The sequence below is a fragment of the Pristiophorus japonicus genome, chromosome 1, assembly GCF_044704955.1.
Source record: "Pristiophorus japonicus isolate sPriJap1 chromosome 1, sPriJap1.hap1, whole genome shotgun sequence".
Classification (NCBI taxonomy): Eukaryota; Metazoa; Chordata; class Chondrichthyes; family Pristiophoridae; genus Pristiophorus; species Pristiophorus japonicus.
Window position 1 is genome coordinate 284,806,711 of NC_091977.1, and position 14,678 is coordinate 284,821,388.

At 44.2% G+C, this 14,678-nt stretch overlaps 1 protein-coding gene across 1 annotated transcript in view; it reads left to right on the forward strand.

Annotated features, from left to right (window-relative positions):
* neto1l (neuropilin (NRP) and tolloid (TLL)-like 1, like) overlaps positions 1 to 14,678 on the forward strand; it is a 414,618-nt gene that overhangs the window by 189,510 nt on the left and 210,430 nt on the right. The gene's annotated exons all lie outside the window — the stretch shown is intronic.

Below are 14,678 nucleotides of genomic sequence, written 5' to 3' on the forward strand. Positions count from 1 at the left end.
AGTTCGGTGAGTGCTAGGTAGAGTGCTTTGTAAAAGTAACAAATTGTACTTGAGTGGGAGGTGAAAACTGACAATACTGATAGGAAATAAAAACAGAAAATTCTGAAAACACTTAGCAGTTCAGGCAGCTCTGTGAAACAGAGTTAACCTTTCAGATCAATGATCTTTCATCAAAACTCTATATGAACTTGAGCATCTATATGAACTTGGTGCAGTGTTGGTTGCAAGAATGGAGATGTCCGAAGATCAGATTTGCTGTGCTTTCCTTGTTGAAGATGATCACACTGATGCGGAAGGCTGGCAGCTTTGAAAGTGAAAATATTTTTGAAATTAATATTTTTGGGGCATTAAATATTTTCAAATGCCCATTTGTTTTGCTTATGTGTACAGGTTTGAAAATCACTTACACCAGAATATGTAATCAAAAAACAAGGGCAACAAAACTGAATCATCAAATTGGGAGAAGTTGTGGCTTGTAGTCTTTATCAGACAGTAATAATTACATGGACATTATGGCCCATAGGCCATATAGAAAAACCAATCTTTGTTGGTGCCTATCCTTCACACAAGCAATATTACTAATCCCATGTGCCCACCCTGTGTTTATATATCTTTATGCCCCTTTTTCTTCAACCACCTATCTAATCTATTCTTAAATGTTGATATAGTCTCTGCTTCAATCGCTAACTCTGCTAATCCATTCCGCAGCCTCACAACCCTCCGAGTAAAAAATGTTTCTCCTGCTCTCTAACCTAAATCTCTTACATTTAACTTTACATCTATATTCCCTTGCCCTAGACCATTCAACCACTAGAAACAGTCTGTTTTTATCAACTCTCTCTGATCCCCTCAGAATTTTAATCACCCCTATCAAGTCACCGCATAATCCCCTTTGTCTTCCTTTGTATTTGCAATTCCTCATAGCAGGAAGAATCTTAGTGAATCTCTACTATCCTCTCTATTGCCTCAACATCTTTCCTTTAGTATGCAGCCCAGAACTTACACATTACTCAAACTTTCATCACCATAGGCAGTCCCTCGAAATCGAGGAAGACTTGCTTCCACTCGAAAATTGAGTTCTCAGGTGACTGAACAGTTCAATGCGGGAATTACAGTCTCTGTCACAGGTGAGACAGACAGTTGTAGAAGGAAAGGGTGGGTGGGGAATCTGGTTTGCCGCACGTTCCTTCCGCTGTCTGCGCTTGGTTTTTGCATGCTCTCAATGACGAGACTCAAGGTACTCAACGCCCTCCCGGATGCTCTACCTCCACTTTGGACGGACTTGGGCCAGGGATTCCCAAGGGTATGTTACACTTTATCAAGGAGGCTTTGAGGGTATCCTTGAAGCATTTCCTCTGCTGACCTTGGGCATGCTTGCCATATAGGAGTTCTGAGCAGAGCACTTGCTTAGGGAGTCTCGTGTTGGGCATGCGGACGATGTGGCTCGCCCAACGGAGCTGGACGAGTGTGGTCAGCGCTTCGATACTGGGGATGTTGGCCTGGGCGAGGACACTGACATTGGTGCGTCTATCCTCCCAGTGGATTTGCAGGATCTTGCGGAGGCAGCACTGGTGGTACTTCTCCAGCACTTTGAGGTGTCTGCTGTATATAATCAACGTCTCTGAGCCATATAGGAGAGCGGGTATCACTACTGCTCTGTAGACCATGAGCTTGGTGCCGGGTTTGAGGTCCTGGTCTTCAAACACTCTCTTCCTCAGGTTACCGAAGGCTGCACTCGTGCACTGGAGGCGATATTGGACCTCATCATTGACACCTGCTCTTGCTGAGGGTAGGCTCCCGAGGTAAGGAAAATGGTCCATGTTGTCCAAGGCCAAGCCATGGATTTTGATCTTGGGGAGGCAGTGCTGTGTGGCTGGGTCAGGTTGGTGGATGATCTTTGTCTTACAGATGTTTCGCGTAAGACCCATGCTTTTGTATGCTCGGTGAAGGTGTTGACGACAGCTTGGAGTTCGGCCTCTGTGTGTGCGCAGACGCAAACATTGTCCGCGTACTGTAGTTCGATGAGAGAGGATGGGACAACCTTGAATCTAGCCTGGAGGCGACGTAGGTTGAACAGGTTCCCATTGGTTGTATAGTTTAGTTCCACATCAGCGGGGAGCTTGTTGATAGTGAGATGGAGCATTGCAGCGAGGAAGATCGAGAAGAGGATTGGCGCAATGATGCAGCGCTGCTTGACCCCAGTCTGGATGTAGATTGGGTCTGTGGTGGATCCATTGGTCAGGATCATTGCTCGCATGTCGTCATGGAGCAGGCGGAGGATGGTGACAAACTTTTGGGGGCAGCCAAAATGGAGGAGGATGCTCCATAGTCCCTCACGGTTGACAGTATCAAAGGCCTTTGTGAGGTCAAAGAAGGCCATGTAGAAAGGTTGGTGCTGTTCTCTGCATTTCTCTTGTAGTTGTCGTGCGGTGAAGATCATGTCCGTTGTACCCCTTAGTGAACGGAATCCGCATTGTGAATCTGGGAGGAGCTCTTCAGCCACAGGCAGAAGACGGTTGAGGAGGATTCTTGCGATGACTTTCCCAGTGGCCGATAGCAGGAGATTCTTCTGTAGTTGCCGCAGTCATAGAAACATAGAAACATAGAAAATAGGTGCAGGAGTAGGCCATTCAGCCCTTCGAGCCTGCACCGCCATTCAATGAGTTCATGGCTGAACATGCCTTGTCCCCTTTTTTGAAGATGCTCATGATTACGGTATCTCTGAGATCTCCTGGCATGCTCTCTTCGTTCCAGATAAGGGAGATGAGGTCATGCATTCGTGGCAATAGTGCTTCTCAACCATACTTTAGTGCCTCAGCAGCGATTCCATACCCACCTGATGCCTTGTTGTTCTTGAGCTGTCGGATGGCCTTTTTTACCTCATGCAGGGGTGGGGTTTTGCTGAGATGGTGGCGGGTAGCATGCTGTGGGATAGAGTCGAGGACACTCATGTCGAAGGCAGAGTCTCGGTTAAGGAGATCTTCAAACTTTATATGGTCGCCATCTTTGCTCCCTTAAGTTCAAGGGAGGCAGATTTGAATGTTTTCGGCACATACAGTTCTAACCATTCATCGCCAGTTCTGGCTGGACCGTAGCAAGCATTATCGAGCCCCGCTCTCCGCTGCCAAAACTGCTCATTACTGCAGAATCATCCTGGAATGCCATGATATCCCCTAGCTTCTTTTCTTCACTACCTACTGTCTTCTTCAACCTCTCTTCCCCTGCCCCCTCCACCCTCACCTCCAAAACAATTGCCCGGAGCTCATGGACTTGTCACTAAGATTGAGATCAGCCATTCAGCTGCCTCTGCTTCACCCCTCCCTTCCCTTAGCCCACCAAACTAAGCAACCCCCAAGGTTTCCCCTTGCCCTAGCCCTGAACTGCATATTTTTCGAGTTTCTCTTCTATCTCCCCTCATGCCCTCACCGAGCTCATCTTATCCATGATACCTACCTCCTGGTCTCTCGAACCTATTTCGACGAAACAGGTGACCACCCAACTTCTCTTCTTGGGCCCCATGCTAACTGATATTGCAAACAGTTCCTTCTCCCCAGGTAGTTTCCTCCTTTCTTTCAAACCTGCAGTTATCACCCCCTCAAAAAACACACACTTGACCCCTCTGTTATTTCAAACTACTGCCCTATTTACAACCTCTCTTTCCTCTCCAAAGCCTTGTTGTGCACAATTTGGCTGCTGCAATTCCCTAAATAACAACAGTGACTATACTTCAAAAAATACTTTATTGCCTGTGAAGCAGTTTGGGGATACTTTAAGACCATGGAAAGTGATATAAGTATAGATTTATAAACAAGTTCATCTTTCTTTGTGAATCCCTAAATCCCTCTCCTCTTCCATGTCGTAGTTTTTCCCTATTCCAAGTTTAATCATTCCTTTTTTATACAGAGGTGTATCACCTCATACATATTGACAGCGAATTCCATCTGCTACTATTTTGCTCCTTCCACCGTCCTATCAACATTCCCTTTTAGCTTCCGTTCATCATCAGAATGATTTGCTCTGCCTCCTGTTTAAGTATCATCTGTAAATTTGGACTTTTTTTTAACTCCAACATCCAAATCATTGATGCATACAGTGAACTGAAGTGGTCCCAGGACAGAACCTTGTGGGACACCACCACCCAAATCCAACCACTCTGACAAACTGCTTTGTCTAAGCAGTGCCAGTTGTGGCTCAGTGGATAGAACACTTGTGTCTGAGTTGGAAAGTTGTGGGTTCAAGTCCCACTCTAGGGACTTGAGCACATAAATCTAGACTGATACTCCAGTTTTGGATGAGATGTTAATCCGAGGCCCCGTCTGCTCTCTCAGGTGGATGTAAACGATTCCATGGCACTATTTTGAAGAAGCGTAGAGGAATTATCTCGGTTTCCTGGCCACTATTTATCCCTCAATCAACATAACAAGAACAGATTATCTAGTCATTGTCACATTGCTGTTTGTGGGAGCTTGCTATGTGCAAATTGGCAACAATGACGACACTCCAAAAGTACTTCATTGGCTATAAAGCACTTTGGGATGTCCAGTGGTCGTGAAAGGCGTGTAAGTCTTTCTTCATCTAGTTTCTACCAGTTTCTTCTCACCAGTTTTTAATCCAACTTGCTACCCTGGCCCTAACTCCATACTCTTCAATCTTTACCAATACTCTCCTGTGTGGCAACTTCTCAAAGGCTTCCGAAAAATTTTACGGTAAAAAATCAATCGTCTTTCTCATCTACTGGTCTTTTAATTTGTCATTACGGAAAAACCGTAAATGTTTTTTTTTAAATGTATTCATTCATGGGACGTGTGCTTCACTAGCACAGCCAGCATTTACTGCCCATCCCTAATTGCCTTTGAGAAGTTGGTGGTGAACCGTCTTCTTGAACTGCTGTTCTTGTTACAACCGAGTGGCTTGCTGGGCCATTTCAGAGGGCAGTTAAGAATCAACCGCGTTGCTGTGGGTCTGGAGTCATATATAGGCCAGACTGGCTGAGGATGGCAGATTTCCTTCCCTAAAGTACATTAGTGAACCAGATGTGTTTTTACGACAATGTGGAAGGATTCATGGTCACATTACTGACACTTGTCCGCCGACATTTACAACCGCTGGAAAAGGGGCGCAAGCACCCCGTTTCTTTTGTTTTTATCACTGCAGTGGTTGAGGTGGCCTCGAGCGGAATTCCGCTCTTTGGCTTTTTTTTCAGGCGGACTGGAAGTCACTCATAATGGGGGTGGATATGTGGGGTTGATCACACTTTTGGGGCGGAAGTTGCAGCGGGGTGTAGTGTCCGCTGCTGTCGGTCATCAGCGTAGCACTGATGACATCATCATGGTGCCGCGTCACCACGGCTCCCCCCTTCACTTAAAGGGGAGAGCCTGCGCAATGTTAAAAGTTCGGTCATCAGGGAGGGTTTCGGCCGGGCCAGCGGCCTAGCACGCAAGAGGGGGTGCCAGGCTGCCTGTTGGCGGCCTGGCCAAACCTGGGGGCACAATTGTTGGCCCGACATGGCAGTCGGTTGACAAAAAGAAAAACATGGTGGCGGCGGCAGTGCTACCACCCCTTTAATGGGAGCCGCACCGACATTTTCGAAGGCCACAGCCTCACTGCACCGTCTCTAAAAAGCAGGTTTTTGCACCGCCCGGCACGAGGAAAAATTTCACTGTGGATGCGCGCTCTGATGACACTTAGGATGGATTGGCATTTTGATAATGGCGGCCATTACACGAAAAATCGACTGCCATTGCACTTCGCAGCATGGCCCACCGATTTCCAGTGTTAACAGGCCTCAAGGGAAGTGGAAATTTTGGCCCCTAGCTTTTTATTCCAGATTTATTTAATTAATTGAATTTAAATTCCCGAGCAGCCATGGTGGAATTATGTCTCCAGATCATTAATCTAGCCCTCTGGATTACTAGCCTAATAAAATAATCACTAAGCTCCCGTTCCAATTTGAGCTCTGTGGAATTTGGATATTATTAACCCATAGGAATCAGGGTGAATTTAGGGCCTTTCCTCCTGAGCAGTAGGTATGTTACACCTCTCTGCAAACTGTAGTTGAGTTATAATTGCTGGATCTCCAATGTGCACACAGCGTAACATTTCCCTCTTAAATTGTGCTACTTGAGTAACCTGTTCAAAAAAATTAAATGAAAGGCTGCAGTTCAATCTTCAAGTATTTATTTTCTACTGTAACAGTAGTTTATGTTTGTTTTTACCTCAGCCTATTACATTTCAGTCTGCTGTGATATGTTGTTCTGGTGCACAATCAGATATGCCCCACCATGCCCATTCCATGCTCTTCTCAGCTCTTTCCTCTAACTCTGTGATCTCCTCATTCTCCACACTCAGAAATCTCTCTAACCTCCCTGACATGGTACTCACCAATAACCTGCTCACCGATGTCCAGTTTGGGTTCTGCCAGGACCACTCAGCTCCAGATTCCATTACAGCATTGGTCCAACATAGACAAAAGAGCTGAATTCCAGAGGTGAGTTGAGAGTGACTGCTCTTGAGATCAAGACAGCCTTTGACCGAGTGTGGCATCAAGGAGCCCGAGTAAAACTGGTCAATGGGAATCAGGGGTAAACTCTCCACTGCCTGGAGTCATACCTAGCACAAAGGAAGATGGTTGTGGTGGTTGGAGGTCAATCTTCTCATCCCCAGAACATCATTGCGGCAGGAGTTTCTCAGAGCAGTGTCCTAGGCCCAACCACCTTCAGCTGATTCATAAATGAGCTTCCCTCCATCATAAGGTCAGAAGTAGGGATGTTCGCTGATGATTGCACAGTGTTCGGTTCCATTCGCAACTCCTCAGATTATGAAGCAGTCCATGCCTGCATGCAACAAGATCTGGATGACATTCAGCCTTGGGTGAAAAGTGGCAAGTACCATTCGCACCCCACAAGTGCCAGGCAATGACTATCTCCAACAAGTGAGAGTCGAACCACCTCCCCTTGACATTCGATGGCATTACCATCGCTGAATCCCCCCACCCCCCCCACCATCATCATCATCATCATAGACAGTCCCTCGAAATTAAGGAAGACTTGCTTTCACGCTAAAAGTGAGTTCTCAGGTGACTGTAATTACAGTCTCTGTCACAGACAGTGGTTAAAGGAAAGGGTGGATGGGTAGTCTGGTTTTCCGCACGCTCCTTCCAATGTCTGCATTTGGTTTCTGCATGCTTTCGGCGACAAGACTCGAGGTGCTCAGCGCCCTCCCGGATGCTCTTCCTCCAATTAGGGCAGTCTTGGGCCAGGGATTCCCAGGTGCCGGTGGGGATATTGCACTTCATCAAGGAGGCTTTGAGGGTGTCCTTGAAACTTAACTGGACCAGGCACTTAAACAAGAGCGGGTAAGAAGCTGAGTATTCTGTGGCGAGTGTCTCACCTCCTGACTCCTCAAAGCCTTTACACTGTAAGTGGTTTTGCCCTTGGTGGTTTCGTATCACCCCACTTACAACAGTTCTAGACATCAGAATTATAGTAGTGAACAGAAATACACAATTATAGCCAGATCTTTCGGTCTCTACTGTTACAATGCTTTTATTCAAGTTAAAGCACACAGCTGCACCCAGTAAAACACACTCTGGTGGTGTAAAACAAACAGACACAGTACAACACACAACACTGGCCTGTCTGAATCCATGACTAAAACACCCCTGCTCGGATTCAAAAGTGCACCACCGAATCTGTTCAACAGAATGTGTGAGCGCCGATGATCCTTGCAGAAGACCTCCCCACTAAACCCCTGAGGCTTGGTTGGGACACACGGCATCCCTTCACACTATGCGGTGGTCTTAAAGATGTGTGGGCTGAGATAAATGCTCACCAATTACCCCTCTGGCTTACTTGCAGCTTCTCTCGATGAGGTGTATCTTCTGGTTCTGTACCAATCTGTGGTAGTCAAGTCTAGTCTCAAGATCAGCTTCCCAGTCAAAAAGCGAGGCTCACTTTGCTCATAGATGGTGGTTTCTTTTCTCCATCCCAGACGGAGTGCTCGGTCCTTATGTGTTGAACGAAGCGAGCAAGTGTAGAAGAGGAGAGAGAGAGAGATGGCAGCCAAAACTGCCTCTCTTATACCTGAAAAATGCTTCTCCTCCTGCCAAAAATGAGTACTTTGCCTGAGACAGTACAACTAAAAAGAAAATAAATCACCTCTTTGGACGGTGTCTTTGTCAACTGTCCTGTTCCTAGGGACAAAGCTCTAACAAGTCTGGGTGGTCAAAAAGCTTCCTTTGTGTCTTGAGCACTGACCAATCTTCTTGATCTCTTACTGATGTGTTCCCATTACATGACAAAGGACCTCCCATCAACCATCTTCCTGCCATTTCAGCCATTGATCCATTCCTGCCCACCTGATGTGTATTCCTGTGGGACATGTTTGGACCTGTCCCACATTATGCTGCCTGCCCTTCTGCAGTAACAGCCAAGTTAAAAGCAATGTCCAAAACTTAAAGTCCAAAAGTTTAAGTCCAAAAGTTTATGCTTTTGCTGTCGATGTTTTCACCGACATCTTACACCACCACATACAAGGCACAAGTTAGGAGTGTGATGGAATACTCTCCACTTGCCTGGATGAGTGCAGCTCCACCAACACTCAAGAAGCTCGACACCACCCAGGATAAAGCAGGCCGCTTGATTTGCATCCCATCCACCACCTTAAAAAGCAGAGTGTACAATCGACAAGATTAACCGCCGCAACCCGCCAAGGTTTCTTCGGAAGCATTTCCCAAACCCGTGACCTCTACCACCTAGAAACACAAGGGCAGCAGGTACATGGAACACCATCACCTCCAAGATCCCCTCCTCTTCAAGTCACACACCATCCTGAATTGGAAGTATATCACTGTTCCTTCATCGTCGCTGTGTCAAAATCCTGGAACTCCCTCCCTAACAGCATTGTGGGAGTGCCTTCGCCACAAGGATTCCAGTGGTTTAAGAAGACAGCTCACCACCACCTTCTCAAGGGCAATTAGGGATGGGCAATAATAGCTGGCCTTGCCAGCAATGCCCATATCACTTGAATGAATAAATTGAAAAAAAAAATTTAAAACCCGTCAATGTATGATCTCCCCCAATTCAGCGCTTTCCCTAGACTCCCCATAGCTATTGCATTTAAGTCCACTATGCTGCGGTAAACTGTTCAGTCAGCTGTAACTTTCTCTAACCACTGCATTTCTGCTCAGTCAGCTTTGTTGTTGTATCAGCGCTCAGCAAAGTTTGGCCAATCACCCTGACACATTAATCTCCCCAGCCTTCACAGCAAAAGCCCTTAGCTGTTACATTCTGGTCAGCTATGACCTGCATCTGTGCTGGGCAAACTGCTGCACTATTCTCAGAAGGCAGAAAGCAATGGAAACATTTGGAAATCACGTCGCAGAATAACCTGCATAACAGAATAAGTTGAGTTTACAAACTTTATTTAATTGAGCTCCATTGTAAAAGTCACCTCAAATTTTAGAACATCTTGGTTTATTTTGCTCATGTTTTTAATTTTTCACACAATTTTTTTCCTTCCTCCAGTCATGCTGAGGGAGGTGACTTTTGCTGGCATATAGTTCCACAGGCTCTGATAACCCTTCAAGTATCTCACCCAAGTGCCCAATCTTCAGATGTGAGCCTAAACAGTTAAGTTCAGCATTCTGATCCAACACACAAGTAATTTTCAACTGTGCTCATTGAATAGGAATAAACCAGAGACAAGAACCCGAGCTTATTTGTCTCCTCCCTAACTGAAACACACTGAGATTAAATCAAGTTTTGTTATTTTAACCCTTTTTCCTCAAATGCATCATCCTGACTATGTGATATATTCATAGAGCACAAGCACACACAGCTCCTAACATGGTAGGCAGCTCTCTCGGAAATCTCCGGAAAACTGCCTAGTTCTGTTCAATGATTAATGATGCAGTTGCAGTACACAATAGGTCCACATCCACAGTGTGGCGCTACAAACATTACAAGCTTACAGACATTACACTTCTCCCTCCTTACTGAAGAAGCCATCATAACAAACATCATACATAACTTTCATGTTTCTACATAACACAGGATATAAACTTATTTTTTTTCCATATTTACAAATTTAACTTCACCACTTGTTTTCTGTTTTGAAGAGGATACCTTCATTCTCGAACAGAACCTTTCAAACATGGTGTCGAATTTAAACTCATTCGAGGCTCATCCTGAGGAATGTTTTCCTCCACGGAATTTCCTTGGTTTTCATTTGAACTCACTCTAACTTCAGGCTCTTTGTTTTCCTGACTCGGACTCAGACTTTCATTCTGATTCTCTCCTGGATTTGTTTCCAGTACATTGAATTTAGGATTTGCTACTGGTGTTTCAAAAATATCTGATGAGTCAGAAATAATTGAATCATTCCCACCTTCAATCCTTCCATGTCTGTAGGTAAAATATGATCAATATGAACAAACCTAACCTGTCCATTATCAAACATCTTTACCAAATATGTGCGAGGACCACATATCTTCACCACTCTTCCTGATAACCACTTTAACCATTTATGGTGTTGGTTTTTCAATCTCACCTTCTGGTTTAATTTCACACTTCTCTCTTTTACTCTACCTCTATCAGGATTCTCTTTCTGTCTTAATTGTGTCTCTTCTACGGACTGTGCCAAATTTGGCTTTAACAATGAGAATCTGGTTCATGGCTGTCATTTGAGAAACAACTCTGCTCGTGTTCTACCAGTAGTTGCATGAGGAGTATTTCAATATGTAGTCAAAAAATTAACCAATTTGTTATCCAATGACAACTGTCGTTTCCTTGGATTAGGATCTAACATTTGTTTTATGAGGGCATGTTTTATAATTTGTACAGTGCGCTCTGCTGCACCATTCGAAGCAGGATGGTATGGTGAAACCTTGGTATGTTTCACACCATTTTTGCTCCTGAATTGCGCAAAATATTCTGAATTAAATTGTGGTCCATTATCCAAAACAATTTCTTCAGGGAGGCCAAATGCAGAAAAGAATTTTCGCAAAATGTCCAATGTTTTACTTGTTATTATTTTCTACATTGGAAAGACCTCAACCCACTTCGAATGGCTAACAATCACAATAAACAATTATTGTCCTTCTAACTCAGCAAAATCAATATGTAGCCTTTGCCACACCCTGGGAGGCCATTTCCATGGCTGTAGTGGTACTGGTGGTGGTTGCTTGCTTACCGATTGACATGTCGTACACTGCCTCACGATGTACTCTATATCTTTATCAAGACCTGGTCACCATAAATAACTGCGTGCAAAACTCTTGGTCAAGCACATCCCCAGGTGCTGGTCATGGAGGTTTCCTAATAATTTGGATCTGAATTTATTTGTTATAACCACTCTTGCACCCCACATGATACAATCTTCATTGACTGATAATTCATTCCTACAAATGAAGAATGGATGTGTATCTTTGTCTGTTACCTGGTTTAGCCATCCATTTGCAATATAATCATACACCTTTGACATCACTGGGTCACGTTTGGTTGCTCTACCAATCTCTTCAGCTGTGACTGGCAGTTCATCAATGTATGAAAAATAAAACACTTTTTCCCTATCGGGTGTAACTTATGATGGGGAAGGCAATCTAGACATTGCATCAGCATTACTGTGATCAGCTGATCGTCTGTATTCAATATCATATCTGTATGCTGACAAAATCAAAGCCCATCTCTGCAGCTAATGTTGGAACTGGGGACTTTGGATGGAGGATTGCTGTTAGGGGCTTATGATCCTTAACAATGGTAAACTTACGACCATACAAGAATTTGTGAAACTTCTTGACCCCAAAAATTAATGCCAAAGCTTCCCTTTCAATTTGCACATAATTACTCTCACTGGCGCTGAGAGTGCGTGAAGCAAAAGCAATTAGTCTCTCCTCCCCACTACTTAATACATGAGAGATTACTGTCCCAACTCCATATGGAGAGGCATCACATGCTAGTTTAATCTCCTTAGATATGTCATAATGAACTAACATGGTGCTCTCTACCAATTTGCTTTTACACTCTTTGAATGCTGAATCGGATTCTTTTCACCACTTCCAAATAACCCGATTTTTCAAAAGTTCATTCAGTGGATGTAATACTGTAGCCAAATTTGGTAGGAACTTCCCATAATAGTTCAAAAGACCCAAGAATGAACGAAGTTCAGTGACATTCCTGGGAGTGGGTGCATTTTTAATTGCATCCAATTTTTCCATGGTTGGATGTTAACCATCTTTGTCTACTCTGTACCCTAAGTACTCCACTGAGTTTTTAAATAACTCACACTTACGAGCAGACACTCGTACTCTGTGCTTCTCTAGCCGTTTGAGGACTTCATTCAAAATGTTATTATGAGTTTGCCAATTTGGTGCTGAAATTAGTATGGCATCCAAATAACATACTGCCCCTTTAATACCTTGCAAAATCTGGTTCATCACCGCTTGGAATATGGCAGGGGCAGAAGACACTCCAAAAGGAAGCCTATTAAATTGATGTAGGCCTAGATGAGTATTTATAGTCAAACATGACTTGGACTCCTCATCTAGTTCAAGCTTTAAGTAGGCATTCGTAAGATCCAGTTTTGAGAAGATCTGACCACCTGTCAGTGTTGTGAACAAATCTTCTATATTCGGCAATGTATTGGGGACATTACCCTCTAGAACCTGGTTTACGGTTACTTTATAATCACCACACAATCTTACCTTACCATCGGACTTAGGTACAACAACAATGGGTGTAGCCCAATTACATCGATCTACTTTACAAATAATGTTCTCAGTCTCTAGTCTTTTGAGTTCTTGCTCAACTTTCTTCTTGAGTGCATATGGTATGGAACATGGCTTGTAGTAAACTGGTCTAGCGTCCTTCTGTACCCTGACACTCGCCTTGAAGCCATGGATCGGACTGCCCGTTTCACAGAACACCTTCGGATACTGCTTGATAACCTCATCCGTTGATGAAAATCTCGCTTCCACACAGAAAATCTTACTCCAATCCAGCTTCAGTGAGCTCAACCAATTTCTTCCTAGTTAGGTAGACTTGTCTCCTTTCACTACTATTAGAGGCAAGTTCTGAAATTGGTCTTTATATTTCACCGGTACAGTGATACGACCTACCACAGGAATTTTCTATCCCGAGTAGCCTCGCAGCTCTATCTTGGATTTCTCCAGTTGGAAATCACGCAATTTGTCGCGGTACATTGACTCACGGATGCACCCATGTCAATTTCCATTGGTATCTTGAATCCCGCAACATCTATGTGGATTTTGATGCTTTCCGAATCGCTGTCCATTAACCTCGTACTCCTGATGACGTGCAACTCTACCATCTCCTCGTCCTGTTGTTGTTCTCCCATGCTATTTAGTCTCTTAGGATTTCTACTCATAGCTTTGAACGCTGGATTCATAGCTTCAAAAGCTGGTTTACCCTTCAGTCAGCATGCCTTCACCAGATGCCCAGTCTTTCTGCAGCAGAAACACTCTGCCTTCACGTATGGACAACTTTGAGCAATGTGTTGTCCCAGGCACCTATAGCATGACTTCGACGCTCTGGTAGAATTTCCAGTTTCTGAGACTTTGGGCCCCCACCGTCTTTTACTTTGAACCTGCAGATGATTTACCTCGGTTGACTGACAATCGTAATCATTATTTAATTTTTTGGAATATTGTTTGGCCATGCTTATCGACCTCGCTGTCTGACAAGCAATCTCAAAAGTCAAGTCATCTGTCATCGATAACTTCCTTCTGATCGCATCATTTTTCACCCCACAAACAAAATGATCCCATAATGCTCGGTTTTGAAAGTTTCCAGAAGTACAGTGCATCGATAGCTTTTTAATGCTATGAAGTAATCACCAATACTTTCATCAGCCTTTTGATTCCGAATCCCGAAACGATAGCTTTCAGCAATTTCTACGGTTTGGGGTTATAGTGCTGCTCCAGCTTCATTAAAATCTCTTTAAGCGTTGTGTCCTTTGGCTCGTCAGGCACAAGCAGATTTACAAGGGTTTTGTATAATGCCGGACCTCTCTCCGATATAGACCGGTTCTGGACTGCATTGTCTAGAACTTCGATTATATTATTTGCAGTGAAATACATTTCTAGCCGATCCACATACGCTTTAAAACGTTCCCGGTCGTGTCTATTTTCATCCAAATGTCCCAATAAACCTGCCATTTTAATCTCTAGCTGTTCACACCATGTGCTGTATTTTACCCTGGATTTTCTAGCTTTTATCCAAAGACAGAAACTTCCAAAATCTCTCTGTCGGCTGGCTGAATCCTTCAGCAACAAAATTTTAGCTTTAAATCATCCGAAAAATCCCAAGTCAATCGCCAACTGTGATATATTCACAGAGCACAGCACACACAGCTCCTAACATGGCAGGCAGCTCTCTCGGAAATCTCCGGAAAACTGCCTAGTTCTGTTTAATGATGAACTATGCACTTGCAGTACACAATACGTCCATATCCACAGTGTGGAACTACAAACATTACAATCTTACAGACATTATAGACTAATCGGGCATGTGAATGAGCATCTCCCAGATCTTCTACTGGTGCTCTGTGATAGGTCTTTGAAAGATGTTTGACTGTGGATCCTCATAACTGTCTTGTCCTTTCAATCCTCTCCCCCCATCCTATGGAGATGCCTCTGTGCTATGCTCAGCTCCTTCCCACAA